This window comes from Danio rerio, chromosome 5 (genome assembly GCF_049306965.1).
Source record: "Danio rerio strain Tuebingen ecotype United States chromosome 5, GRCz12tu, whole genome shotgun sequence".
Lineage (NCBI taxonomy): Eukaryota > Metazoa > Chordata > Actinopteri > Cypriniformes > Danionidae > Danio > Danio rerio.
In genome coordinates, this window is record NC_133180.1 from 62,201,381 (window position 1) to 62,228,865 (window position 27,485).

Genomic DNA, 27,485 nt, shown 5'->3' on the forward strand with positions numbered 1-27,485 from the left:
AACTTTTTTGCACTTCTCAAACCAGTTTATGAAAGTAATCTGATAATGTTTGTCAATCAAAGCTAATGTATGTTTTTTTCTGTTTAGCTTAAGCCAAGTGTTTTAATTATAAAAGAGCTTGAGTCTGTAGTGAGTTGTGTAAGTTATGAGCACTTTTGATCACTGTCAGCATCACAAGAACAAATCTACAGAGAATAGATGCTCTGTGTTTTGTTAGTCTGTTCCTCTATCCCCCATCTTCTCACGTTCTCTCACTATCTCACTGACAATGGGCCCAGACACACTCATGTGGCACCTCACACCTGCAAAGGGGTCCCCACACCCACCATCCTACCTATCAGATCAATGTTCCCTCTTACTTTTCACCCGTCACAAGCCCTTACAGAAGGGATATGTCCAGTGTGATAACCCCCCTTCAGGCAGGGTCCCGAAGCCTGCGCCTGTCTGCACTTAATGGACCCTCGATCTGACAGGCCCTCCGTCGCCCCTCACCTCAGACAGTGTGGCACGTCTAAGAGTCCAGGCTTGGGTGTGCGAAAGCAGTACTCAGAGTTAAGTGCACCAAAGAGCTGCCTCTTCAAGGGCACAAGACAGACAGAGATGGTGTTTAGGAAAAACAATGTCTGCACCAGATTTTGGCAAGCTTGCAAAGTGTCTATGCCTAAAAAAAATTCCACACTATAATAATAATTGTAGACAGAGAGCTGTTCTTCTTAATGTAAATGATAAATCTGTGATGAGTCTCAGCAATGGATGCAATTTCAGTTTAAGAGTGACCATTCCATTCATATTTCCTTGTTATATGTTACATATACTGTCATTCCCAACAGTGCTGAGTGTAAAAAGAAGCTAGTTACTGCAATTAATTTATAGTCTTTTTCACTGAAAAAGTAAAATAAGAAATTACTTTTTATCTGAAGTTCGTTTAATTAAAAATACTGAATGTAAATTCAAAAGATTTGTAAAAATCAATTCAGAGAAGCAGAGAAATTGTATTGTAAAGAAGACTACATTTATCAAAACAAGTAAATATGCTTACGAAAGAAAAAGAATCGAGAAATTACAGTATTTCATGACAATTCAATAATTCATTTTCTTTTCGGCTTAGTCCCTTTATTAATCCGGGGTCACCATGAAGGAATGAACAGACAACTTATCTAGCACATGTTTTACACAGCAGATGGTCTTCCAGCTGCAACCCAACACTGGAAAACATCCATACACTCTTATTCACACACATATACTATGGACAATTTAGCTTACCCGACTCACCTCGTCTTTGGACAGAGGAAACCCATGCGAACACGAGGAGAGCATGCAAACTCCACAAATGTCAAACCAGCAACCTTCTTGCTGTGTAGCAATCGTGCTACCCACTGCACCAGCATGACACCCAGTTCATGACAATATAAGTCATAGGGCCCTATCATACACCTGGCGCAATGCGGCGCAAGGCGCGACGCAATTGTTGTTTGCTAGTTTCAGCTTGACGCAAGTGTCGTTTTGACGTTTTGCGCCATGCTGTTTAAATAGCAAATGCATTTGTGCTCATTTGTGCACCCATAGGCGTTTTGATCTAAAAAGGTAGGCGTGTTGAGGCGCATTGCTGGCGCGTTGCTGTTTTCAGAAACTATAATAGTCTGTTCTATAGACCAGAAGAAAGCCGGTCTAAAGTCCAGCACAGAGCGCGTTAGTTGTGCGCCTCCACTGCTTAATACACAGAAGATGTAGAGCAATACGCAAATATCTTTACAAATGAAAAACAATTACAATATTAAGGATATATATATATATATATATATATATATATATATATATATATATATATATATATATATATATATATATATGATATAATAAGGATATATATGGGATATAAATATAAAGGATTAAAATATCACAAAACATTATTTTCTAGCCTACATAAATATAACCACCATATACTTTCATACCTTACTCATCTTGGGGGGCTTTTTCAGTTTATTCATAACACTTTGCTTTTGTATAATGTTATTATTATTAGCAGTATTATTTATTATATCCATATTTGTTTTATTAAAAACAAGCTTAGATTTGCCCACCTGTCAGGTTTCAGACCATATGGGGCACAGGAAGTGTATTTGGATATTACTCAGGTTTTTGAACACACTTCGTTATTATTGTTCATTTATTTGATTGCTGGAAATTAGAAATTAGAGTTTGCTACTGAATTTAGAAATTATTTTGAAACAAATCTTTGCGCTTAATAAACAAAATTAATTAATTATAGGCTAATTGATGTCTGTGCATACAAGGTTTCCCTATCTACGAGAGCGAAAGTGAAAGTAAATAATAACCCCTTTCACACAGTGATACCGGTAAATATCCGGAAAATTTCCGGAACGACTTTACTGGTATATTCAAAAAAGCGCTGTTCACACAGGCGAGGACGTTACAGAATTATTCCGGAAAAGAGCATTCACACATCCATCGATGTAAATTCATTAATGTAAAACACATCCATGTAAATTCTGACATCATTAACCAGAAATGATCTCTAAACGGCTGCGCTTGTGTTTGTAAACATTTGACTACATTACAAACTCTTCGGATGGATCAGTATTGAGTACAACTCCAATGAAAACATAGAGAAACACTTTCGCATGTCGAAATGTTCAAGATATGTGTGTGTGCTGGCACTATGGGCACTCACATGGACACGCAAAGCTTGAAGGTAAACAAACAACGGATTATCTTTAACATTTTATCGATAACTATTTACACAGTTAGCATTAAGAAGGAACATATAAACGTTATCTGACTAACATCTAGCAGCTAAATATGTCTGGAAAAATATTCAAAGGCTTTTATTCTCATAAACCGCGTGCACGTGAATGCGTCTGACTGTTCTGATTTGATAAAGTAGATGTCTCACGTCAGCAGGTTCTTGACGTGCACCCACTATTTCTGGCAAACTTCCTTCTGCATTCACACAGCGCAGCATTCCTGCAATTTACCGGTAATGTTACAACTTCTCTTTCCGGAAAATAGCCAGAACGAATTTACCGGTATTTTCAAAAAGGGCCTGTTTACACATACAACCTTTCCGGAAAATTGTAGGTAATTTTCCGGAAAGGTCTGTGTGTGTCAAAGGGACTATTGAGAAGGCTCTTTTCTCATTCTCATGCTGTAGATGCTCTGTTTAACTGTTTTCTCTCTAGTGAAGCGTTCAGTTTTTCCACTTACAAAGTCTATCATGAGAATAGCAAATGCGCTATGGCGCGACGCAACTGACTCTTAAAGGGAACGGGAGATGAGACTCTGATTGGTTTATTCTCAAAACACACCTATAACTCATTAAGAGAATAAGCTTAACCCTTATAGACCATGAGCCACAGCGTAAAGCGGATTTTTCCGTTCTTATATTAGCAAAAGTGGAAAATAGAGCCCATATAGTTGTATATTATTGAAGTTGAAGTGTTGTTCAGCCAATGAAATCTTACAGCCAAAGATTGATGTAACTATTTCCAGCTTCATAAGGAACCTTTCACAGCATCAATAATGTAGATTTTTATTTAGTTAAATAACAAAACACCAGTAATCGGTAGCTTGTGCTTTACTGAGGTGAAGTTGGTTTTATATTCACATTGGTTCATTTTTAAACAGACAACCTGTGATGTGCTCTATATATTGTTTGTCATTGCTACTCTGAATATTCGGTCTGAAGTAGTATGGCTTAGTAATAAGTGTAAAGTGTAAAATTTTGCTTGCTACATCACTGAAAACGTGCTTGATATAACACAGTTTTTTATTGGGAGTTGGAGTATTATGTAAAGTACCATAAAGTTTTCAATCTGGGGAATGACGTGGGTTGTCTACTGTCATCTTTATGGTGCGAGTTTGTGCTTTTAGGAGTTGCGGTTTGGAAGGCAGTGTTTCAAAGACATTATGCTTAACGAATAGCATTTAGGCAGATCATCTACTGCACCTTTAATTTCTAATTTTAGCATTGAGATTCATGTGAAGGTTTGGTATTGAGTAATTAAATTATGTATTGAGTAATTAAGCTACTTTTCAGACAAAGATATTGGAAAAGTATTTCATTGCAATTTTATTAACATAATTATAATAAATAACATTTTTTAAATAACTTACCCAACCCTGAACCCAATACATGAAAAACACCCCTTGGTGTTAAAATTGTGGGGGCTTTCCCGTTGATATGGTCCTCTCTTAGGTCACTTCAGGCCCCCTCTCTGATCAGGGCCTTTCTAAACATCTTAGCTCCCCTGTTTTGCAGGTCACCGGCATAAGGTATGTTGCAGCATGGATGATCCCCAGCAAAGGAACCAGGAGTGTTGGGGAATAAAATGACAGCCAGTCCAGAAATATACCAGCACTATTGTCTAACAAGCATTGAGCAGCCTGGACCAGGATTGGTTTATGAGAGATTTTTCAGCATAGATGATTCTATTCCTGTCGCTTCCTTTTTAAAAGTTCTTCTGTAACTAAATTGTGAACTCTCTAAAAGATTAACTTTAACACTTTAGAGTAGTAACATATTGCCTTAAGGTATGACTATGAACTTTTATGAGTAAACCGGGTACATACATGTAGTAGGTACATAAGTAGTACTGCTCTATTCACAATCTGTTTTATTCATAAAGGTACAATTCTACACATATATTTAGAGCGATGATGAATATCCAAGTGTTAAATTAGCTGATAAACTACATCCCAGTTAGATCAACAGCTAAAACCCGACTACAGTCTCTTGTCTGGACAAAGGCATCTGCTTAAGAAGCACGTACAAGAAACTGTTTAAACAAAGAAGGTCCTTTTAGCGCTATAGGCGAAGACAATGTCGCCCTGTTGGGAATCCCATTGCCCCTTTGAAGAGAAATAAGAGTAGACCCGCATGCACAAGGTAATCCTATTACCCAGGAGACAAGGGAATCGCTGCTTTCGATCAAGGGTCAAGGCCTCAATGACCTCACTCTTACCAGAACAATAGAGCAGAGGACAGTGCGCTTGGGAAGTTGCCAGTGATGCAAAAGCGAAAAATAACAGACATGTTTTTACCAGACTATTAGAGTTTGTTTCTTCCCAGCAGACACACAATGACGTTGATATTTTGTGGGTTTTAGGTAGTGTTGAAAAGTGACCAAAATCCAACATCGAGCCAATATCTTAAACCAACGTCATATTCTGACAATCAAATACTGAATATATTAATACTGATATTCATTCGTCAGGTATGGCAACCAAAATCCAGCATTTGATTATATGGGTAATGTCTGCACAAGGACAAGCTGTAATATCATTAGACGTTGATATTTTGTTGTTTTGACCAAAAAGTTACCAAAATCTGACATCTGTCTGACATTGGACATTGACGTCAACCTGCTTTTCATTTCCAATCAAAATGCTACATCCCACGACGTTGGGGTAAAATATCAATCTGACGTCATGTCGACGTTCTGTGCCTGCTGGGTTTGTTAGTGCCAGAATTATAATTATATACAGTTGTGCAAAAAAGTTTGTGTACCGCTTGCAGAATCTGTTCAAATTTGAAGAGTTAACCAAACAAGAGAGATCATCCAAATTGCATGTTTTTTCTTCTTTTTTTGTGTGTGTACTGTCTATTTTGCATAAAATATTAAAGATAATTAAGATTAAAGATATTAAAGCTTGAATTATTAAAATAACCCCATGCAAAAGTTTGTATGACCTTGTTTTTTTAATATTGTGTGGTTACTAGCAGTGGTGGAAAGAGTACTGAAAAATCATACTCAAGTAAAAGTACCATTACTTGCCTAAAAATGTAGTGTGAGTAGAGTAAAAGTATATGTTGTCAATTTTACTCAAAGTATAAGTAAAAAGTAGCCCTTTTAAAAGTACTCATGAGTAGTGAGTAGTGAGTATTACACTGTGAAAAGCTGATGCGTTTACATGTAATTTGTGGATGTGTGTAAACGTAACATTCTGTAGTGCATGTAGTTATTGCCCAGCGGTCACACAATGTCATAGGAAGTAATATTAGGTTAGATTTAGGTTGTGATGTCAAGTGACTAAAATTCAATATCCAGCCAGCGTCTAAGTACAATGTTATTTTGATGTCTACTAACAACGTTAAATAAAAGTTGATATTTGGTTGATTTTAGGTTGTGTTAGAAAGTGACCAAAATCAAAAGTCGAGCCAACATCTTAAACCAACCTATTGACGTCAAATACTGATATTGATTTTGGACGTCTTCTTGGACATTTTTAATGCTTCCAAACAGTTTGCTGCATTTTATAAATCGCCCATGTCTTGAGGTAGTTATTTATGATGCTATTTACTTTCTATGTGTGATTTGATTGAACAGGAATCACAGGACTAATTTTGTTAATCTCCATAGACAAGAAAAAAAGTAGTGACTGCAGGTTGAAAAAAGTACAGATACAGCACTAAAAATGTACTCAAGTAAGAGTAAAAGTACACATTTTTAAAACTACTCAATCAATTACAATTCCTGAGAAAAAGGAATAAATTACAGTAAATTGAGTATTTGTAATTAGATACTTTACACCACTGGTTACTAGGCATGGGTCAGTAAAATTTTCTGACAGTATGATAACCTAAAAAAAAATACAAACAATGTAGTGATGAGTGTTTACCTAAACCGTTGTTTCTCAGTCGCAGATCCATTGTTTGAACCACATTAGTTATAATGTAAAACCTACATAATGAGTACCTAAACAGGGTGGAGTAATTACTTCTTTAGAGAAAATCCTACTTAATAATAAATCTTTCCTACTTAATAATAATAATAAAAATGAAATATATTTTTGTTTTAAAAAGCAAGATATAAAGTAACTTCCCCTTTTAAATAATAGGTCACCCATAGCTTTCATCATGAGCCAGGGCTGTGTTCAAAATGGCATAAATGTTTTCAAAGTGCACTATGAAGGGAACATAATTGTCAATATGAAGATCACTAAAACTGAACTGTAAAAATACTCTGAAAGCAAATTACACCTAAGAGTGATGACTTTAAAGTTGTTGTTTTTTTTATCTTTCCAAGCTTAAATGTTAGAATGTTCTAAATAAATAGGGCACAGGGGGATAACTGGAAATAGAATACAGCCTGGAACTATGCGTCTAACTACAGCTGTAGTTGCAAGCGTACAACTTTGCGATGCAGTTTGCAAATGTTTGTTGGAACGATGGATTTGGGAAACGCCAAATCAACAAACTATGTTTGTAATGAAGAAACTTGCAACCTTAGTTAGCTAACAATGGTTTTCGCAAATGAACTGATCAGTTAACCTGTTCTCCAGAAAGAAAAAAATCCATGTACTGCAGATCCATCTTTTCACTCTGAAGATACACTACACAACTACTGTAAAGGTTTGAGTGCTCACTGATATTCCAGAAAAAAACAAAAGCCATTAAGAGCTGTGGGGTGAACACTGTTAGAATCTAAAGATTGCAATTTTTGACCAATTTGTCATCTGTGAAACATGAAAATATCTTTTGCTATTTCTGAAGGGCAGCACTAAATAGAAAGAAAATGATATCTCAACAAAAAAAGAGCATTTTCGTCCTGTTTATAAGTGTTCACCCCCAGTATATCCATACAGAGAAATGTCTAGAGGATCAGCAAAGTCTGTTTAAATGTTAACCTTTTTATCCCAGATGAAACCTCAAAGACAAAGTGCAGGCCTGGGTGCTCTGCTGAGTTCTTGGCAGAGATGATGGACTGGTTGAAAGAATGCAGCTTGGTTCTGTGTGTGCTGGCACAGTCGGTGCAATCGAGACTTTAATGCAGCTGGCATGATTCCGCACAGAGGTAGGTAGAGGCAATGCAGGCATCTCATCAGAACCACCAAAGCTACAAAAAAAAACAGCTGTTTCTTTTCCTGTCCTAGCGTGAGAACAGCAAAGATTTTGTTGGTGAGAGCACCAAAAATATTCACTGCTCATACAAGGCTGTGGTTTAAAGCTCTGTACTGAGAGTTCATTTTATGTACACTTGTGCATTTCACTCTTTCTGAAACTTAAAAATGAAGTGTTTTTTTTTTTTTAACTTTCATTTGAATTCTTGGATGTTTCATAAACTTTCTGTCTCCTAAAGTCATTGTGAATCATACCTACACAGGGAACATGATTGGAGATGTACTGTTCATTCCCTCAGCACTTACTTGCAGAATGACTCACATGCAACATTTAAATTTTAGCCTTAGGCGTTTCTTCAAAGCCTTACAAAATTGCTGTTCTTTCTTGCTATAAATTGGTATGAAATCATCAATCGTTTGCTCCCTATCATTTATTCATAATGTACAAAAAATTCAACATCTGACAAGAGTTTTTTCTGTGACAAATACGGTGAAAGATGTTAAGTATTACTCATCTATCCCAAATAAGTTGTGCATTAAGTCACCTATTATGCTTAATCCTGATTTTCCCACTACTATACAGAATATTGGCTTTTTGATTTGAAGGTCAAAGGGAATGTCGGAATTGGGTCACTTATTTGATGATGGCCAAATAAGATCCTTTTAGAAGTTAAGACAGGAATTTAGTCCTCCCAGTAAAGACTTATAAATTAACTTCAAATTCAACACTTATTAGCATTACATCTGAAAGAAGGTAATATACAATTTAATCTTACTGAAATAGAGAAACAGCTTTTTTCTTCATGGACTCTTGAAAAAAAAGATCTTTGAATTATATACGTTACTGTCTAATACTGGTCCTTCAACCTTTGATTCTTTAAGGGTAATATGGCAAAAGGATTTGGGGTCAATTTCGATTCATGAACAAAACTCTAAATGTATTCACAGGATTTATTTAACTCCAATTCACCTCCCCGATTGTTCTCAGTTATGTTTCAAATGTAAGGCAAAGTGATGCATGCATTTTGGGACTGTGAAAAAATCATGATGTACTAAAAAGAGATACACAAAATTATTCAAAAAATAATTGGAAAACTTTTTCTTTGACTTTCTTGATTGTGATAAAGAATGTGTATAAAATTTTTGTATATACTTTGCCACAAAATGTATATCATTATTATGGTCAACTGTTCAGATACCTTCAGTCAATACTGTATGTGGCTAATTCAGGCAACCACACTTTTACCACTATTGTCACATATATACACTGATCGCTAACATACTACAAATCCGCAATTTTATGGACTACAAGATCCAGTCATGCATCACACACACAGCAGTTCCTAATCCTGACTGATTGCATACACACCGCCTGAGGATAGTGAAGAACTAATTACATAGACTATTTAAGCAGCACAGACACACACACTGTTGCTGAGTCTTGTTCACTGCACGTGTGACATTACTATGCGTTTTTTTTTTGTCTTGCTTTGTCGTGTTTGGACCCTCACCTTATTTGTCTGTTTATTATTGTCTGCTGCCTGCCTTCTGACCATCTGCCATGCTTATTTAACATCTGCTTACTCCTGGTTTGACCATTGCTTTCTTGACCATTCTCTGTTTAATAAACTTGCATTTGGATTCACACTTCTGTTGATTTATATTAGAAATGCATTAGGTGCATTTGGTGCATTTGATCCTCCTGTTGGAATTTTTTAAGGGTTCTCAGTGACTGTGTCCTTCTAAATTTGGTTTAAGCATTTGAATGTCTAACAAAAAATGCTGTACATGTTGTCACAAGATCCCAGTACCACTTTTATTCTGTTAAAAAATTATTAAAAAAGAAAATAAATAAATAAATCATCAGTCAGCAATCAAAATCATGCTGGGAGAGGTTCCTAAGCGATTATGAGCTCCTATAAGCCTTTGTGCCTCATGCATTCTGTTCCCAGCCCCACCCCCTTTGTGCAACACCCCTGTATCTCACATCAAGCAAGCTATCAGACCACTGATCAAAAGATTTCAAGTGTTACATGACAAAAGACCACATTGCCCTGCCAAAAGTTACCAGCTCCTACAAAAGTGTCATTTCTCAGTCTCAATCTTATCACTTATTTTGCTGCCAGACCTGACCTTTCAGTTTCGACCGTTTTTGATCAGCAGGAAAAACTCCCTTAACTGCAATGATTAGAACATGCATTAGGGGCTGATCAATCAGAAGGCAAATGCTTCTCTTAATAATTGATGACAGGCAATTTACACACTGTCTCCGCAGAGGACTCTTTCCCAGCGCCTGACGAATTCAGGCGCCGTGCACTATTGACATGCACCAGTGTGATGGAGTTCACCCGTCCCTGCAGACAGCCACAGAGACTCTCACTACATTAACTGAATGGTTCTGAAGATGTCCCCAAACAGACAAACAGAAGTACCTTGACAAGAAAAAAGTTGCTTCACTTAGGTAACGATTCTGAGGTACATGAGCCTTGAGACCATCAGCAAAGTTACAGATGATGTTTAGGGTCAACATACACAGAAGTTCTACCTCCAGTAAACCTTGCGTGAAGATTTGTTCACATCTATGCACTGACATCTATGTTTGGTTTTAAATTTCACACTTCATAAATAAAACATCAAGGACTCTTTGCAGTTATCTTCTGGATTTAAAGACTGGCTATAGCAAATAAACTGCATCTAACTGCTATTTGTAGAAGCATTTCATTGGATGAATCTAATGCAGAGGTGCCCAAACTTTTTCTTATGAAGAGCCAAAAACCTGCCATGGGTACTTCCTAATGTATTTAATAATGTTTAATTTTATTTTAAATAACTTTCTAATAACTAATGTAGTATACATTTTTGAAAGTTTTTATAATGAACTTATTACTGTAAAAATCTCATGTACAACAGAATGGATTACGCTAGTCAAGCTGCATCTGATTTTGCCTTTATTTGCTCTTGATGTCTTCTGCATTGTCCTCTATGTCGAGTGACCATATTTACATTTTTACAAATTATTTATTTACGTATTTATAATTAACATTTAAATGAAATCGGTGTGACGACGTGGTGGCGCAGTAGTGCTGTCACTTCACAGCAAGAAAGTTGCTGGTTGCTGGTTTCTGTGTGGAGTTTGCATGTTCTCCCCATGTTAGAGTGAGTTTCCTCCGGGTGCTCCGGTTTCCCCCGCAGTACAAAGACATGCGGTACAGGTGAATTGGGTTGGCTAAATTGTCTGTAGTATATGAGTGTGAATGAGAGTGTATGGATATTTCCCAGAGATGGGTTGCAGCTGGAAGGGTATCCGCTGCATAAAACACATGCTCGATAAGATGGTGGTTCATTCCGCTGTGGAAACCCCAGATTAATAAAGGGACTGAGCCGAAAAGAAAATGAATGAATGAATGAAAGAATGAATGAAATGGGTGTCACAGGGTTGCAGTGAGTAGCATAATCGATTTCTGTGTGGAGTTTGCATGTTCTCCCCGTTTTCATCTGGGTTTCCTCCGGGTGCTCCAGTTTCCGCCACAAGTCCTTAACATTTCCCAGTGATGGGTTGCAGCTAGACGGGTATCCACTGCTCAAAACATATGCTGGATAAGTTGGCCATTCATTCCACTGTAGCAACTCCAGATTAATAAAGAAACAAAGCCAAAAGAAAATGAATGAATGAATGAACAAACGAACAAATGAATGATTGAATGAATGAATTATTATAAATAAAATATTTCATTTTAATTGGCTTTTTTGTAGCTGAGCAATAAAACAAACGACCTAAAAACATTTTTTTTAAACTGGAAATGACAATCTCTGTTAAAATCTTTCGCCCCAACCCTGGCCATCATTCATACTCCTTTTTCAGATGGGATGGTGGGCCAATTTAAAGGTTGCAACAGGCCAACATTGGTCCATGAGCCCTAGTTTGGGCATCTCTGATCTAATGCATACATCCTGTGCTGTCCTTTCAGAAATACAGTAATTACGAGATGGCAAAAACAGCTATTAGAAACTTCCAGACTAAGGTGTTGAAACAGGCTGAAGCTAATTCTGACTTCAAAGCTAATCTGATTTACTGAATAAACAAGCTTCCTTATTCACACAGTGATACTGGCAAATATCCGGAAAATTACTGGAACCACTTTACCGGTAAATTAAAAAAAGCACTGTTTACACAGACAAGAACATTCAGAATTTTTTTTCTGGAAAAGACCATCCACACATACATTCCAAAATACCAGTAAATTCTGATATCATTAAGCAGAAATTACCTCTTAATGGTTGTGCTTGTATTTGTAAGCATAGAAGTGGTCAAACATTTTATTAAAAACTTTTTTACACAGATGGCATTAAGAAGGAACATGGAAACATCTAATTAACATCTAGCAGCTAAATGTGTCTGGAAAAGTATTCAACGGCTTTTATTTTCATAAACATTGTAGACATGAATGCGTCTGAATGTTCTTTTTGTCTGGAGTAGACGTTGCTTGTCAGTGCGTTCTAAGCATAAACATGCTCTTTTCTGCAATTTTTCTTTTGCGTTCACTCAGAGCAGCATTCGGGCAAATTTTCGTTAATGTTACAACCTCTATTTACGGTGAATTGCCGAAAGAAGTTTACCAGTATTTTCAAAAAGGACCTGTTCACTTGCCGGTAATTTTCTGGGAAGGTCTGTATGTGTGAATGGGGCTATTGAGATCCCAGTTTCTTTGCAAATCCTGTTCTGTGAACATGTTTATATGCGTAACAATGGAGACATGTTAATACACGCTTGTCTATCAATTTGATGGAAGGGGAAAAAATGCACTGGGGATTGCTGGGATTTGTATGCTACTTTAACATCAGGATTTTTTTTAAAAAGAAAAAAGTTGTGGTGTTCAAACCAGTATAACAGTTGTGGTGTTCAAACCAGTATAACAGTGAACAAACTATACCTACAAAATTCTGTCTAAACAGCTTACAAAAGCTGATTTTGCATCATAGGTGCCATTTTAAGTTTTCATTCAAGAGTAAATAAAAGCTGAGAAACTTTTTTTTCACACAATGATGCCTCCTGTACATCATTTTATTATCTTTTGAGAAGCCTGTATCCTTTCAAAAATCATTTGAAGTATATTTTATGTTTTTCTAGCATGGTTTTAGCATGTTTTTAACTTTGACATTGAAATTTGTCCTTCAGAAGCAGAAATGGACACAATCGGGTTGAACATAGAACTCAGAAAATACTGTTAATTGTGACACCGGTGGCCATTTATGAGCAATGTGCTCATGCTAGCACTTGTGCGCACGTAATCAAGCACACACAACAATTAATAACAATCATCAAATTCAAGTTTTGACCAAAACTGGTTTAGATTAAGACGGAGGCCAGCAAAATGGCTAAATAATTCTGCATGTCATGGATTTAAATAAATGAATGCAAACTGCATTACATTTCCCTACTGATGACACAATATTTTTCCACCGTGTCAGAAAGATTTATGATTCGAGCCCCTTAAAAAAACTCAATGACATCTCTCTTTCTAAAACTGTAGATTCTATTTCAGACTCGAGAATCAGTTAAAAGGAAACACTTTTGTTCTCTTATTCTCGTTATCTCTTCTATCTGTCTCTTGCTCTGTTTCTCCTTTGCGTCTGGACATCTCTGAAGTCTCCAGCTTCAGACTCAGATTCAAGCTTAGGCTCAGGGGCATTATCATAAATTATGACCGCGGCCACAGACTAGCAGTCTGCGAACCCCGTCCCCTTAACTTCATTTTCTCCTTCAGTCTCTCAGCGTACTCCCTTTGATGCCCTCAACCATTAAGCCTAATGGCCCTTGTCTCGCACAAGCTGTTGAGGTTCGTTAGGGTCCGATCAAGTGTCTGGGGAATACACACAGTAAATCAATGACAGTGCTTTCGGTTTGGGAGTGGACTGAAACCATATGGGAAACTCCATGACTATGCCACATCAGCAGAAGAGCAGAAAAGGTCACGTAAACCATTGCATTATAAGACCATAGACATCAGTTTCCCCAGATTGAAGCTCAAAGGTCATTTACGTGAGTCCACATGTCTCTAAATATGTCTTTTAGTTACCTGAAACCAAGACATCACCTTCAGATGCATAAGAGTGAATATCTATCTATGCAGGGCTTTTTTTACTTAAGAAAAGCTTTATTAAAAAACTGTTAAATGATTAGCTGTCATGTACCTTGTAACAAAAACTCATTCAGCGAAATAACTGTTGTCTAATTTGTGTTTTACTGACAGTTTGCAGATTAAAGCTTCAAGCTTTTGTGTTTTTTCTTTAAAGAAAGGACATGTTTCTCTAGGATTAAACCTTGTATTTTTATTAAATAAAATTGTAAATATTATATTAGATTTAACAAGCCAATATATATCATTTTATGATGAAAAATAAAGGTATTGTATAGATAGATAGATAGATAGATAGATAGATAGATAGATAGATAGATAGATAGATAGATAGATAGATAGATAGATAGATAGATAGATAGATAGATAGATAGATAGATTATAATTATTTTTATATTTATAAGAATTTTTTGTAAAATTTGTTAAAATAAACTAATTTTGCGACAGGACTATTACTAGTATTACTTCTCAAAAAAAAAAATAATAACAACCCTTGTGTACTGTTTAAATTCACTACCCTTTTGTGATGTTCAGGATGAAAAAATTGCTTAGTTAAACAGCTGTAAAAATGCATCAGATATGTTTTTCCAATTTTTTTTTTCCAATTTTTTTTTTTTTTTTTTTTTGCTTGAATCTGTTAAGCAACCTCAGTCCTGATCAAAACTTCTAAATGTTTTGAAAAACTTCATGATTTTAACATGAAAAAAACATTTGCTGGATAAGTTGGGAGTTCATTCTGCCCTGGGAAAAAAATTAATGGATGAATAATTTTAACTAGTTAATTTTCAAGTTTACAAATTATGTCATTGATTTTATGGAGAAAAAAAAAAAAAAAATATCATGTCTTGGACATGTGAATAATTAGTAAAGACATAGGCTTTAATCCATTGTTCAATTTTCATCTCCAACACCACACAATGGATAATATTAATAATGGTAAGTATTATTAATATTGTTAAAACTTTCATTTTAAGGAATAATTTTACCTCTGTTTTTAACAATTTAACAGGAATTTTCAATAAATTGTTATGTGCCACAGTGTGCTCTACAGTGTATCACTGTACACAAAGATCTGAGTTTATTAGCCATTATTCGTTTAAAAATTGCAGGTTTAGCTTATTAATTATGTCACTGCATTTTTATAACATCTGATATTTTAACTTAACTGTGGATAATTCCATTTATTGATCTTGAACAGCAATAAGTGCATCGTTGTTGATATTATTGCAAATTTTCACAATTTACACTGTATTGACACGAAGTACTATAAAATCTCTATGTAATATCCTACTTCGTTTTCATGCAAATAGTAATCATATGAAACATGATGTATTCATACCCGGGTTAAGAACACACAGGGCAAACCTAAGCCCAATCTATGTATGTCACAATGCTTCCGACAAAAGGAGCCATTTCTTCAACACACAGTGATAAAGTGAAATAGCGATACGCTAAACACTCCAGGCTACCCATTAGGAGAATAATTACACTAACACCAGATATGAGATCAAAGCAAACAAGTTTTCCAGAAACAGCAACAACTGTTGCACATATATGACAGCCTTAAGGAGTATACTTGAAATTGTTTTATCTTTAGAACGTTTACTTTTCAACCCCAGAAGACACTCATAGATTAGTGCAAAAGTTCAGCTCATTTGGACCACACATTCGCAGGGAAATATGTGGCACTGTGGGTAGCGCTGTCGCCTCACAGCAAGAAGGTTGCTAGTTCGAGCCTCGGCTGGGTCAGTGGGCGTTTCTGTGTGGAATTTGCTTGTTCTCCCCATGTTGTGCTGCGGTTTCCCCCACAAGTCCAAAGACATGCAGTATGCGTGAATTGAATATACTAAATTGTATGTGTGTATGGCCTTGTCTTCCAGGTTGAGGATTGAGCATTACATCCCATCTTGAACAAATTTGATGTTACGGAACACCAATATGGTGTGGCTAAATATTAACTTTAATATAAATGGCCCTGGGAGTAAGTAATTCAATTTAATTAATTAAAAAAACTATAGCAAATAACGATGATACAATTTTGTAATAAACAGCAGATGAAATAATAAGCTTTTTGTTACTAATTGTTGAAATCATATTTTAGAAGATTTAGATTTAGGATTAGGCTTAATTTAAGAGATCCAGGTGATATACCTCCTAAATTTTCTTTAATCTTTCTAATGAGTTTAAATCATGCATTAACTTGTTTTGACCTTTTTTCTCATGATTATGCCGTTATGGATTCTGTAACAAGAATTAATCATTAATAATATTAAATGTAAAATGAGTAGATGTGTTCACTTGTTTTATTGTAAATAAACAGCTGAAATGGTCAGTGGCGACGCAGTGGTGCAGTAGGTATTGCTGTCGCCTCAAGAAGGTCGCTGGGTCATTGGTTCGAACCTCGGCTCAGTTGGCGTTTCTGTGTGGAGTTTGCATGTTCTCCCTGTATTCGTGTGGGTTTCCTCCGGATGCTCCAGTTTCCCCCACAGTCCAAAGACATGCAGAACAGGTGAATTGGGTAGGCTAAATTGTCCATAGTGTGTGTGTGTGTGTGTGTGTGTGTGTGTGTGTGTGTGTGTGTGTGTGTGTGTGTGTGTGTGTGTGTGTGCGCGTGTGAGTGGATGTTTCCCAAAGATGGCTTGCGGCTGGAAGGGCATTCGCTGTGTAAAAACGAGATGGAAAAGTTGGCGGTTCATTCCACTGTGGTGACCCCAGATTAATAAAATGGATTAAGCCAAGAAAATTAATGAATGAATGAATAAATGAACGGTCAGTAATATATTTTATTATTCTAATAGATTTTGAAAAAAATTTGTTTAGCCGATTAAAATAAATAGCTATCATAAAGAAACTGAATCAAGATATCAAATCTCATTAACCTTTCCTTCACTGTGCAATTTAAACATTCAGATTAAAGAGCAGTGAATATATCTCTTATTTAGAGTTTTTATTTGATTGCATTAAATAACAGGCGTCATTTTAAAAATGCACAGATCCATAATGAAAACATTCGATTAAATTTCTAACTTTTTATGCTCATTTAAGACAAATTTTGTGTTTAAAAGAAACCCCAACAAGATTCACATGTTATACTATTATTATATGTTATGATATTAATATGGGCGGTGCAGTGGTTATCGATGTCGCCACACAGCAAGAAGGTTGCTGGTTTGAGCCCCAGCAGGGTCAGTTGGCATTTCTGTGTGGAGTTTGCATGATCTTCCCATCTTCTTGTGGTTTTTCTATTAGTACATTATTATGTGTATATCTGTTCAAACAAGCACCCAAAACCCAGTGTCTACTTTCGCTTATCTTCAAATCACATGCACAAAATCTGTTTTGAAAAAAACGTTTTTTTATCACTATGAAGCACGTCTGACAGTCATGCACCATTTTTATATTTATTTTTGCATGCCTAAATAAAATATAAGCACAGAACAGATTCACATTTAAAAGCAAGGAGCGTCCCCTGGTGGTTCAACGGTAGAGGTTGCATATAGGGAGGTTGGCTCTTTAATGTTTATTGCCACCCTTGAAAAGTTAAAATACGAGAGAAATACAGGAAAATACCATTACAGGATGATAGCAGGATAGAATTGTAAAATACGGGAGAATCCCGGGGGGAGGGGTTGACAGGTATGATAGTAACGTAAAAAAAAACATTTGTTGTCATGACTTTTTATCACATTTTTAACAGGCTATTGAAAAACAATGGTACTTGTAATGTTCCACTTTTTTATATTATGCCATGACATACTTTTTGCCAAATTTCATGCCAAATTTTTAAAGGGAACAATTTCACAGTCATTCTTTCACGTTTTACATTGTTAACTAAAGTAATTAACACTGTTAATTAAAGTAAAAATGTATTTCCTAGACTTTCAAAAAGTGAATTTTTACCTTTGAAACCCCTGGTTAAAAATACAGTGCATTCACTAGTTAGGAAGAAAAACGTTTTTGTGATGACATTACAGCAAGAAGTGGAAGAAAATGAATCAGGCCACACTTTCTTTAACTAAATAGACTTTGATCAAACCATTCCTGTTTTCTCCACAGAAAAAAAAAAAAAAAAAAAACCTTGAGGATTTCCTTCCAGAGTATCCCGAGCACAATTAGTGCACCAGTCAACGAAATAAGTGTGTCCATCTAAACCAATTACACAGCCTAAGTGGAGAGCATGCCGGCCACTGGCGGGATGATGGCTCCTGTACTGATTAACTGGCAGACACATTGACCCGCCTGACCTCTTAAAGCCCTTTGGGGGAAACCCTTGTCATAAGGAATAAATCTGGGACTCCCAGTGTTCAAACGCAGCAGACAGCACACAATATCCAGTAATCCATTAAGCAAAAAGTAGATTCGACTAATAACATAAACCTGGTTCGCGCAGCACTGATCGTTTTGAAGACAAAGGAGGTTACGGCCTATGAAGAGAGCAATTTGGAAGGAACAATGTCTGTGATCTGTTTAGGACTTCAGGGAAAGTTGTTTGTTTAGTCTATAGCGAGTTCGGTTACAGCCTTGACTTGATTAGCCAATTCCAGTTATTAGAGAGCGGAAGCTTTGATCGCTGATGAAGAGAGGAACCTTCGTGGAAATCCGAACAATGTTTTGATAGGAATCTAGTGGGTCAAACTGACCTGTCGAAATGTGATGATAATGGAAATTGGCAGCAAACGATTGCTTGTGGCTGTTATACCAGTCATTTTTATCATACGGCTTAAAAACATTAAGGGTGAGATTTCCTATAATAACGTTCACCATGCAAACTGTATTTTTGGAATTAAAACAGTACTCACAGTATTTACTAAACACACACAAAGTGAAGAATAGCACTGAAAAGGCATGGTCACAGCTATTGGTGTACCCAACCTTACTAAGGGGCCAGTCACAATTTTTTGTTCTGAGAATGCAAGGCAGACCAAACTGAAAAAAAAAGAATAGTGCTGCGTTAAAGACTATAGGCATGGCAAGGCAAGTTTATTTATAAAGCACATTTCATGCACAGTGGCAATTCAAAGAGCTTTACATAAACAAGAATAACAGGTAAAATGTGATATAAAAGAATGAAGAAGAAGAGAAAAACATAATAGAGTAATCTGTCGGATGCAGCACAGTGCTCATTAAGTAAAAGGGTATAGAATATAAAATACATAAGACGTGCAACTTGTGTACTTTTAAATAAACCAACAATACTTGAAAACAAAAGTTTTTCTTCTCACATATGAAGCTTTAAATAATCTATAATATATAATAATCTAATAATCTATCGCCTGTTTATCTAACCAAACTTCTGTCTGTCTCCCTACAATCCAACCTGCTCTTTCAGATTTCAAAACTCAGGGCTTCTGGTAGTACCCAGAAAAAGCAAAGTCACTAACAGAGGTTGAGCCTTCTCATTTATGGCTCCTAAACTCTGAAATAGCCTCCCTGATAATGTCTGAGGCTCAGACACACTCTCTTAATTCAAAACTAGATTAAAGACCTGTCTTTTTAGCTAAGCATATTCACATTGCACCACATAACAGCACGATGCATGAGTGTGCTCAATGCAGGTGAGTGGGCTTGACAAACCATCTGTAGGATACAGTCCTCCTGTCTTTGTACACTGGATATTTTATTAGAAACACTCCTATGCTTTACATGTTTGTTTATATAACTGCTATTTTTATTCATAGCACATATTTTTGCATTGACATTTAATATCTCTTGTTCAAATAAACTATAAACAGCAGCTAGGCTAATTTGTTTTCCTTGTTCTCTATTTCCACCTGGGGATACTTATCCCAAGGCATCTAAAGACTGTGCAGCACCATTGATGTGATCTAAGTCTTGTGAAGAAATGATGAACCATAAAGGACTTCGAGAGGTCTCCATAATTCTGGACCAGGCCGTATCATGAGCTGATGCTGTGGCGGTCATGGAGGAGTGGAGAGCATGAGACTGATTCATTAAAGACCCCAGTGACAGACTGGTCTCAGCATGGATCCCGTAGGCCAGCCTGATCTCCTGCCGGTGACCTACTCACACCTGCAGCTCTCCACAATAAACATCCAGCATTGTCCCCTGGTGCCTGGACTGCTGCTCTGCACAAGAAGTTAAGCCAGAGGAGAAATGGTCATGCCCAACTGAGCCTGGTTTCTCTCAAGGCTTTTTCCTTCACTTCGTCAATTGAGGAAGTTTTGCTCCTCGCCACTGTTGCCACTGGCTTGTTTGGTTAGGGACTTGTGGAGCTGCACATCGATGGACTTGCTCTTCAGTGTTTGGACTTTCAGCAGTGAAATTTAAACCACACTGAACTGAACTAAACTGAACTTCAACTTTAAAAACTGGACTGACACAGTTTGAATTTACTATGACTTCTATGTTAAGCTGCTTTGACGCAATCTACATTGTAAAAGCGCTATAGAAATAAACATGAATTAAAGCATTAACATATAATAAATAAATCAATTAATACACATTAATTGAATTAAAGCCTTAAAAAGCACTTAATTTACATTTAGTCATATAGCAGACACTTTTGTGCAAAGCAACTTTTGCCATTCAGCGATTCAACAAGAAAAGCCAATACACAAAAGTAGTAATAAATATATAGTGGAATTGTCAATGCTCAGGAAATTAATAGCTAGAGTAAGGAGAGGGGAGTTTTTTAGTGCTTAGGTGATCATGGATGGGTTGAGTTTTTAGTTGTCGTTTAAATGATAACAGGGAATCAGCAATTCGTGTGGGAGTTGTAAGGTCATTCCACCACCCAAGGAACATTAAATTAGAAGGTTTTGGAAAGAGACTTACAGCCTCTGACGGAACCTTAATGCAGTGCTCACTTATCGACCAGAGGCTCCTGGAGGGATTGTAGACCTTCAGTAGCAGGTAAGAGAATGCAGTGCAAGTAGCTGTTCTGTAAGCAGGCATCAATGATTTGAACTTGATACAAGCCTCGACCTGTAAGCAATGTGGAATGATAAAGTGAGATGTGACATGGACTTTCTTGAGTTTATTGGAGTCCAAACAACATGCAGGGTTTAAATAATCTGTAGAGGTTTAATGGTATAAGAAGGTAGCCAAAAGATCATTACAGTAGTCCAGAAATGACCAGACAAGATGTGCAGCATGATCTGTTAGCAAGGGTCTGATTTTTCTGCATGCTGAAAGCAAGCCTGTATGACTGAGCTGTGTCTCTGTCTTACATGTTGCTCTTGACACATCATCAAAACATACTGTTTGCCAAATATGTCATTTTTAATTTACTTCAGGAATTAAAAAATAATTTTTTAACAAATAACTTTGGTGAGTCCTTAAATACAACCTGATTTTAGTTTCCTTAAACAGCCTTGCTATAAATGCTCATGTAGTTATGTGCATGTAATTGACTTTTTAAGATACAGTTTACATATATTACTGTTTGTATTAAAGGACAAAATTGTATTACAAATAATATTTAAATTTATTCATTCATTCATTTTCTTGTCGGCTTAGTCCCTTTATTAATCTGGGGTCGCCACAGCGGAATAAACCGCCAACTTATCCAGCACGTTTTTACGCAGCGGATGCCCTTCCAGCCGCAACCCATCCCTGGGAAACATCCACACACTCATTCATACACACACTCATACTCTACGGACAATTTAGCCTACCCAATTCACCTGTACCATATATCTTTGGACTGTGGGGGAAACCAGAGCACCAGGAGGAAACCCACGTGAACGCAGAACATGCAAACTCCTCACAGAAACGCCAACTGAGCCGAGCCGAGGTTCGAACCAGCTACCCAGTGACCTTCTTGCTGTGAGGCAACAGTACTACCTGCTGCACCACTGCATCACCCTAATATTTACATTTAAATTAGGGCTGTCAAATGATTAAAAAAATTAAAGTGATTAATTACACTTTTTTTGTAATTAATCATGATTAATCACGAAACGTAATTAATCATGATTAATCATAAATAATCACGAAATGCCGTATTTATTACTAAAGTAATAACACAGGCATGTAAGTGCCATTTAAATTTCAAAACAATCCATGACAATAACAAACAAAAATGCTTTCCATGTTGGATTCTAAGTGGACTACAAACATACACACAGCACACACACACACACAAAGAACGTGCGCAGTACCGGTGAGCGAGAGGGATCTCTTCAGATTCATTAACATGCATGATCACGTTCATCAAATTTGCTTAAACTAAGCTTTCTAAAGTATGGCTGTATTTAACAAGCAAGGATTCTGACAGAGGAACGTGAAGCAGACGCTTTACAAAAGGGGGTAAACACGTCAAACTTAATGAAACATTTGAGGGACGCAGCTTAAGGGCAGAAAAAATTTTTTGACAGCGTGTAAATTTATCTGGCACTTTCATTCACATGGACACCATTACTCAGCTTTGATGATTAAGAAAATACTGATCAAGAGTCGATCATGTAAACAGCGATTTTTGTGATTTTCTTAAATGACCACGCGAGTCTCGAAATGCAGAGGTTTTTCTTTCCGTTCGCCATGCGGTATAAAATTCAATTAAAACATCCTCAATGAAAATATGTTGAATGAAAGTGAACTGCTGAACTGCAGTTGAAGTCTAAATATTAACAATGAAACACCCGAAATTGCATGAAACCCTGGAGAAACGCCATATTGTTGTTGCACGTTTAACACACACAGGGCCAGAGCAAGCTGAACTGGCACTCTAGGCAAATGGCAATCACGCCGTTTTATTCATATGTGTCACCGACTCGCTGGCCAGCAGAGGCCACCATCTCCGGACTTTTAGCATTACATCATCCACTTAAACTGATAAGCGCACACACCTGAGTCCAATCCCGTTAACGACCCACGCTACCTGATATAAGCTACGCTCACACACTAGTTCAGTGCGAAGTCTGGTTCTGCCATGGCTAACATCTCTGAGCGATATTTCCTGATCTCCTGTGCATTACCCTAGCCTGTTTCTGACTCTGAGTTGCCTTCTGCCTGCCCCGAACCTTGCTTGTATCTGGACTCTGAACCACGCCGCCTGCCCTTGATTCACGCCTGATATTGAGACTCTGAACCACGCCGCCTGCCACTGATCCATGCCTGGTATATCACTCTGTGTCTGTCAGCCGCCAGCCCTTTGACCCTTATTGCATACTGTTGATGTGAGTTCGCACATAGTGCGTATTGTATGATTGTGATTGAACTGTGTCTATTAAATATACTGCAAATGGATCTCTCCATGTCAGGCTCCTTGTTTCAATATGGAAGGGCCAAGGACCGTGAGGGAGGGGGTGGGTGTAGCGGATGAATGCGGGGGGTTTGCTCGCTACTCTGCTGCCCAAGGCAGCAACCTAGGTCGCCTCTGTGGACGCGTCGGCCCTGAAAACACATTGGCCACAACAGGAAATAGAAAAAAAACTGCAACTGCGTTATTTGCGTTACTTTTTTTTTTACACATTAAATATTTCAAATTAATTATGTGCGTTAACGCGCTAATTTTGACAGCCCTAATTTAAATATAATGTATTTATACATTTTAATACTAGAATTGTTGTGCTGTGAAGAAAAATATAAAACCGTGTACAGAAAGCATTGTCAATGCACCCTGATATCGAATTGAACCAAATCGATGGCATGATAATCATAAACGAACCAAATCGTAAGACCAGTGTAAGTTCACATCTCTACCATTATTTGTTTATTATGTTCACCTGTCTGTTAATCAATCAAAATCAATCAATCTCCTTTTTAGTCTCTAATTGTCTGCTGTTCTGTGCCAGCTTGTTGTTGTACAAACATTGTTGTCTAGTTTCCTGTGTTGTCAAGCCTTAATCCCTGCCAGCCTGCCCAGTCAAGTTTGTTTGTTAGTTTCGATAATGTTTTACCCCTCTGGGTAGTTTTTGTTGTCTTTTTGTTTTTTCTAATAAACTGCATTTTAGTCCTCGCTCCCTTATTCCTCCTGAAATCTTGATGCTAGGGCTGCACAATATATCAGATAAGTCGGTGGCTCATTCCACTGTGGCGACCCCTGATTAATAAAGGGACTAAGCTGAAAAGAAAAAGAATGAATGAATGAATGAATTTGTACAGATTTTTCATTACAGTAAACACACATCATGTTTTCGACTTGCTTTTTGCCCTTTTCGTGTGTGCGTCTGCATTAGGAGGAACAAAACGTTCGACTTTGTTGATTGCTGTGTCTCACAGGTGTCTGTCTTGTGCCAGAGCACAAATGCCCTTTTGAGGTTGAATTGAATAACAAGTTCAAGCCCTCCTTAAACAGTTTATAACCGAATCAGTGGGACGACAGGATCCATGAATGCCCTTAGGAATGAGACAGTGCTCCGTCAGAGGAATTCTTAATTTACTATTTCCCCCCTCCACTGGACAGATCTCTTTGTTCCAGTGGACATTACACATGTAAGGTCATAACAGCATTTCCAGCAGCTGACAAGCAACGGCATGGCTTTAAACGAGACCCATTATCATGAATCACATTTGAAAATGCCAGAGTCTGAAAACACAGGAGGTGGACCAGAGTTCTCTTCTTAGATCCTGATCGCCGTCCCGCCGCTGATTATATTATATTATTGTATCAGTTACATTGGATGTGATTCCCCATCGACTGGGGATCAAAGCAGATGCTGCGGTGTAGGGGTTATTGGATTAGACAGGGGTGCAAGTAGAGACGAATGTATCAAAAGACTGTTCAGATCAAGGCCGCGCAACTATGTTTTGGATTAATTCATTTATTTAGATATTAACCTTCACTACTGAACAAAGATTACATGTTTTGTTGTAATTGGAACTGGACTAGGTTAGGATTAGGAACTGGAATAATCTACAACATAAAAAAAAATTTGGATTGTACTGTTACATCATTAGCTGTATCTAAAATGTAATGTATAATATAATATAATATAATATAATATAATATAATATAATATAATATAATATAATATAAGCATGTAGAACGGGTTCAAATTTGTGTATCTGTCTATTTTTGTGTAGATGCAAAGCTTAAATGCAGGCAACTTGTCCAACTTGTGCAGGCAACTTGTCCAAAATCAAAATGTTTGTCTGTCGTATGCTGTTCAATATGCAGGATCACTAAATCAAACAGTGACAACATCAAATACCATTCTTTTTATTTCATGGGTAAAAACTAACCAGTACACATTTACAAATGGTTTTATTTTAGTCGAATCTCATCATGACATACTGTAAAAAAAAATGTACTGTTTTTTTAGAAGTACTGTATGTCCATGCTTTTCCTACTATGAAAGTTAATGGTCACAGGTTTTAAGCTGTCATAAGATAAGCAAATATCTTATTTAATGTTCAACAGAAAAAAAGAAAATCAAAAAGCTTAAAAATTATAGATTAATTTATCTGTTTAAAGTACAAATGAAATCGAAACTAGCCATATGATTTTGTTACCTCACATTGCCAGTTTTGAGGTGAACAATTCAACTGTGCATGTCATTAAAAAAAGAGTTTGCACTTGTAATCTTCAATTGAAATCTGAAAATGCACATCTTGTTTTTATTTCTTGTTTTTCAGTTAAATTCTCAGATGTTGGGCAGGGTCAACATATTTAACCATGCCCCTTTAACTGTCAGTTTTGACAACAAACAAATCGTGAGCAGGAGGTGTCTGTTTGGTAGTAATATGTCTACCTAAACCCTTTTCCTAATCTTTCTGAATAAAATGACTATTTTTATGACATCCATTCAGCTCTCAGTAGAAAAAACAAGCCATGGCCACTGTTTTTCTGATTTAATATTCTGTTTTTCTAAAGGAACTGTGTCACAATATAGAAAAAAAAAAAAGCTGCAGCGTGGCCTTAAATCTTGCTTCCTTTAGATCCGAAGTAAAATTAAGTTGTTGGCTTTGTATATCCAGTGTAAATTTCTTGAAATTTCTTATAAAATGTTTTAAGGTTTTAGATTTTTCATGGTTAAAAAAAAATGTAAAAACTCTAAGAACACATTTAGCAACATTAAAAAAAAAATAAATAAGTGTATTTACTATAATTGCAATGTGCTAAACAGTAACAAAATAACAAAATCTGCTAATTCAAGAAAACATGTATACCAATATTAAGTGAAAAATATAATTCTTCGCAAGTAAATTATTCTGGAAAGCATTTTTTTGATTGGAAAACAAGTGCAAACTTCAACTATCATGTAACAAATTCATTTCAAACTCAGAGTTTACAGTTAAAACTATGTAATAAACAGAAAAGTTTTTTTCTTTGCTTTTTGAAAAATTTGTATAGGCATCAACAATGTCAAAACAATCATGGATCTACATAAATAAAATGTACAATATCACTTTGCAAAGTAACACCACAAATCTTGGATAATTATCTTTAAAAATGTGTTTTTAGCCTCTCAAGTGCCATTGTTATAAAACTGAATGGCCAAAATACATTAAATGTTTTCTTTTCGTTTTAGCTGTTGTATGAACTCCCCAATTCAGATTCCACTATTCAGATCCAATGGTAACTTCAATATCGTCTTTTTCAAATTCTGACATAAGATTTTGGGCAGAGCTTGCTGGGTAAAGTGATAACATTTTCCAAAGGCAAACCGGTTGAATCGGTTTCTGATTTACAGCTCAATCTTTGAGTATGAAAACATCTGGTCTAACACTGACGCTAAAAATAATAGCATGTTTAGCATGACGAGAGGCCATTATCTTCACATTTTATGGTGTTTTTCCCATTATGCAAGCCGAGGTCTCCGATGTTTCCTGTCTATATAGGTAAGGCAGGCTTTGGCCATCGGCATTTACTCAATATTGATTCAGCCTTGATGGAAGCTTCAGCCAAGTCGATAATTGTCATTTTATCCAACTTCAATAATTGATTAATATATGGACCAGATGCAACCCCATTTTTTTACAAACCATCTTTTATTACTTCATTACTACACTATAGGAAGATTGTCTTGTAGATGGCTAGTATTTCATTGCATTTACAGAGCAAAGTAATAAAAAGAGTTGAGGTTTTGGAAGTCGACTCGTTCCTGAATATTAATGCCAATTAGTCTAGAAAACAGAACATGCTGTACAACAAGCTAGTGTTTAACTATCAGAAATCCGAAACGTTCCCCACAGAGGAAACATTCAAAGCAATAAAGTGATGGTCATCATAATGATGAGTATATTCATCTTGTGATAATGCTGTAAGAGGATGAGCAAAGCCACTGAGAAGATTTAGACAAACAAGTGCTATAATGCTCTGCATACTCTGTAAACTGATTTTCCATGGCATGCTAATGGTTATCAGTTTTAATGGAGTGTGGTTTGGATTAGAGAGATTTTAGATTGTGCTGCTTTCCCATTATTGTTTATGGAGATCAGAATATAAATATGGATCAGTGGCAAATAAGAGTGCTCATAATAAAAATAAAAAAATAGGGAAATAATTTAAATATATAGTTTAAGAAACTGATGATGGCAGTTCTAGTAACACACTTTTAAAAATTTAGGTTGTAAAAATTT

At 36.5% G+C, this 27,485-nt stretch overlaps 1 long non-coding RNA gene across 4 annotated transcripts in view; it reads right to left on the reverse strand.

The window, feature by feature from the left end:
• Positions 1-27,485, reverse strand: part of LOC141385628 (uncharacterized) — a 47,990-nt gene that overhangs the window by 10,787 nt on the left and 9,718 nt on the right. For 2 of the 4 annotated variants that reach the window (XR_012406396.1, XR_012406399.1), the window contains exon 3: positions 18,954-20,942. The exons of 1 other annotated variant lie outside the window; for it this stretch is intronic. This is a non-coding gene — a long non-coding RNA (uncharacterized lncRNA). Of the gene's footprint in view, positions 1-18,953; positions 20,943-27,485 lie in introns of those variants that run through there. One more of the 4 variants, XR_012406397.1, reaches the window with a different exon arrangement.